Below are 3,702 nucleotides of genomic sequence, written 5' to 3'. Positions count from 1 at the left end.
AAGTGAACTCATTGTTCAGTTCCCACCTATGAGTGAGAACATGCGGTGTTTGGTTTTCTCTTCTTGTGATAGTTTGCTAAGAATGATGGTTTCCAGCTGCATCCATGTCCCTACAAAGGACGCAAACTCATCCTTTTTTATGGCTGCATAGTATTCCATGGTGTATATGTGCCACATTTTCTTAATCCAGTCTGTCACTGATGGACATTTGGGTTGATTCCAAGTCTTTGCTATTGTGAATAGTGCCGCAATAAACATACGTGTGCATGTGTCCTTGTAGTAGCATAATTTATAATCCTTTGGGTATATACCCAGTAGTGGGATGGCTGGGTCATATTGTACATCTAGTTCTAGATCCTTGAGGAATCGCCATACTGTTTTCCATAATGGTTGAACTAGTTTACAATCCCACCAACAGTGTAAAAGTGTTCCTATTTCTCCACATCCTCTCCAACACCTGTTGTTTCCTGATATTTTGGCTTTTGTTATCATTGCTTTTGGTGTTTTAGTCATGAAGCCCTTGCCCATGCCTATGTCCTGAATGGTATTGGCCTAGGTTTTCTTCTAGGGTTTTAGATCTAACATTTAAGTATTTAATTCATCCTGAATTAATTTTTGTATGAGGTATAAGGGAGGGATCCAGTTTCAGCTTTCTACATATGGGTAGCCAGTTTTCCCAGCACCATTTATTAGATAGGGAATCCTTTCCCCATTTCTTGTTTTTGTCAGGTTTGTCAAAGATCAGATGGTTGTAGATGTGTGGTGTTATTTCTGAGATCTCTGTTCTGTTCCATTGGTCTATATCTCTGTTTTGGCACCAGTACCATGCTGTTTTGGTTACTGTAGCCTTTTAATATAGTTTGAAGTCAGATAGCATTATACCTCCAGCTTTGTTATTTTTGCTTAGGATTATCTTGGCAATGCAGGCTCTTTTTTGGTTCCATATGAACTTTAAAATAGTTTTTTCCAATTCTGTGAAGAAATTCATTGGTAGCTTGATGGGGATGGCATTGAATCTATAAATTACCTTGGGCAGTATGGCCATTTTCACAATATTGATTCTTCCTATCCATGAACATGGACTATTCTTCCATTTGTTTGTGTCCTCCTTTATACCATTGAGCAATGGTTTGTAGTTCACCTTGAAGAGGTCCTTCACATCCCTTGTAAGTTGAATTCCTAGGTATTTTATTCTCTTTGTAGCAATTGTGAATGGGAGTGCACTCATGATTTGGCTGTTTGCCTGTTATTGATGTATACGAATGCTTGTGATTTTTGCACATTGATTTTGTATCCTGAGACTCTGCTGAAGTTGCTTATCAGCTTAAGGAGATTTTGGGCTGAGATGATGGGGTTTTCTAAATATACAATCATGTCATCTGCAAACAGGGACAATCTGACCTCCTCTTTTACTAATTGAATACACTTTATTTCTTTCTCTTGCCTGATTGCCCTAGCCAGAACTTCCAACACTATGTTGAATAGGAGTGGTGAGAGAGGGTATCCCTGTCTTGTGCCAGTTTTCAAAGGGAATGCTTCCAGTTTTTGCCCATTCAGTATGATACTGGCTGTGGGTTTGACATAAATAGCTCTTATTATTTTGAGATACGTTCCATCAATACCTAGTTTATTGAGTGTTTTTAGCATGAAGGGCTGTTGAATTTTGTCTAAGGCCTTTTCTGCATCTATTGAGATAATTATGTGGTTTTTGTCATTGGTTTTTTTTATGTGATGGATTATGTTTATTTATTTGCATATGTCGAACCAGCCTTGCATCCTAGGGATGAAACTGACCTGATCATGTTGGATAAGCTTTGTGATGTGCTGCTGGATTCAGTTTGCCAGTATTTCATTGAGGATTTTTGCATCGATGTTCATCAGGGATATTGGTCTAAAATTTTCTTTTTTTGTTGTGTCTTTGTCAGGCTTTGGTATCGGGATGATGCAGGCCTCATAAAATGAGTTAAGGAGGATCCCCTCTTTTTCTATTGATTGAAATAGTTTCAGAAGGAATGGTACCAACTCCTCCTTGTACCTCTGGTAGAATTTGGCTGTGAATCCGTCTGGTTCTGGACGTTTTTTGGTTGGTAGGCTATCGATTATTGCCTCAATTTCAGAGTCTATTATTGGTCTATTCAGAGATTCAACTTCTTCCTGATTTAGTCTTGTGAGGGTGTATGTGTCCAGGAATGTATCCATTTCTTCTAGGTTTTGTAGGTTTTTGCATAGAGGTGTTTATAGTATTCTCTGATGGTAGTTTGTATCCCTGTGGGTTCGGTGGTGATATCCCCTTTATCATTTTTATTGCATCTATTTGATTCTTCTCTCTTTTCTTCTTTATTAGTCTTGCTAGCGGTCTATCAGTTTTGTTGATCTTTTCAAAAACCCAGCTCCTGGATTCATTGATTTTTTGAAGGATTTTTTGTGTCTCTGTCTCCTTCAGTTCTGCTCTGATCTTAGTTATTTCTTGCCTTCTTCTAGCTTTTGAATTTGTTTGCTCTCGCTTCTTTAGTTGTTTTAATTCTTATATTAGGGTGTTGATTTTAGATGTTTCCTGCTTTCTGTAGTGGGCATTTAGTGCTATAAATTTCCCGCTACACACTGCTTTAAATGTGTTCCAGAGATTCTGGTATGTTGTGTCTTTGTTCTCATTGGTTTCAAAGAACAACTTTATTTCTGCCTTCATTTTGTTATTTACTCAGTAGTCATTCAGGAGCACATTGTTCAGTTTCCATGTAGTTGTGCAGTTTTGAGTGAGTTTCTTAATCCTGAGTTCTAATTTGATTGCCCTGTGGTCTGAGAGACAGTTTGTTGTGATTTCTGTTCTTTTAACATTTGCTGAGGAGTGCTTTACTTCCAACTATGTGGTCAGTTTTGGAATAAGTGTAATGTGGTGCTGAGAAGAATATATATTCTGTTGATTTGGGGTGGAGAGCCTTCTAGATATCTATTAGGTCTGCTTGGTGCAGACCTGAGTTCAAGTACTGGATATCCTTGTTAACCTGTCTCATCAATCTAATATTGACAATGGGGTGTTAAAGTCTCCCATTATTATTGTGTGGGAGTCTAAGTCTCTTTGTAGGTCTCTAAGGACTTGCTGTATGAATCTGGGTGCTCCTGTATTGAGTGCATATATATTTAGGATAGTTAACTCTTCTTATTGAATTGATCCCTTTAACATTATGTAATGGCCTTCTTTGTCTCTTTTGATCTTTGTTGGTTTACAGTCTGTTTTATCAGAGACTAGGTTTGCAACCCCTGCTTTTTTTTTTGCTTCCAATTTGCTTGGTAGATCTTCCTTCTACCTTTATTTTGAGCCTATGTGCGTCTCTGCATGGGAGACAGGTCTCCTGAATACAGCACATGGATGGGTCTTGACTCTTTATCCAATTTGCCAGTCTTTGTATTTTAATTGGAGCATTTAGCCCGTTTACATTTAAGGTTAACATTGTTATGTGTGAATTTGATCCTGACATTATGATATTAGCTGGTTATTTTGCCCATTAGTTGATGAAATTTCTTCCTAGCATCAATGGTCTTTATAATTTGGCATGTTTTTGCAGTGGCTGGTACTGGTTGTTCCTTTTCGTGTTTAGTGCTCCCTTCAGGAGCTCTTGTAAAGCAGGTTTGGTGGTGAGAAAATCTCTCAGCATTTGCTTGTCTATAAAGGATTTCATTTCTCCTTCACTTATGAAGCTTAAT

This window comes from Piliocolobus tephrosceles, unplaced genomic scaffold (genome assembly GCF_002776525.5).
Source record: "Piliocolobus tephrosceles isolate RC106 unplaced genomic scaffold, ASM277652v3 unscaffolded_40, whole genome shotgun sequence".
NCBI classification, from domain to species: domain Eukaryota; kingdom Metazoa; phylum Chordata; class Mammalia; order Primates; family Cercopithecidae; genus Piliocolobus; species Piliocolobus tephrosceles.
Note: the sequence above shows the minus strand (reverse complement) of the source record.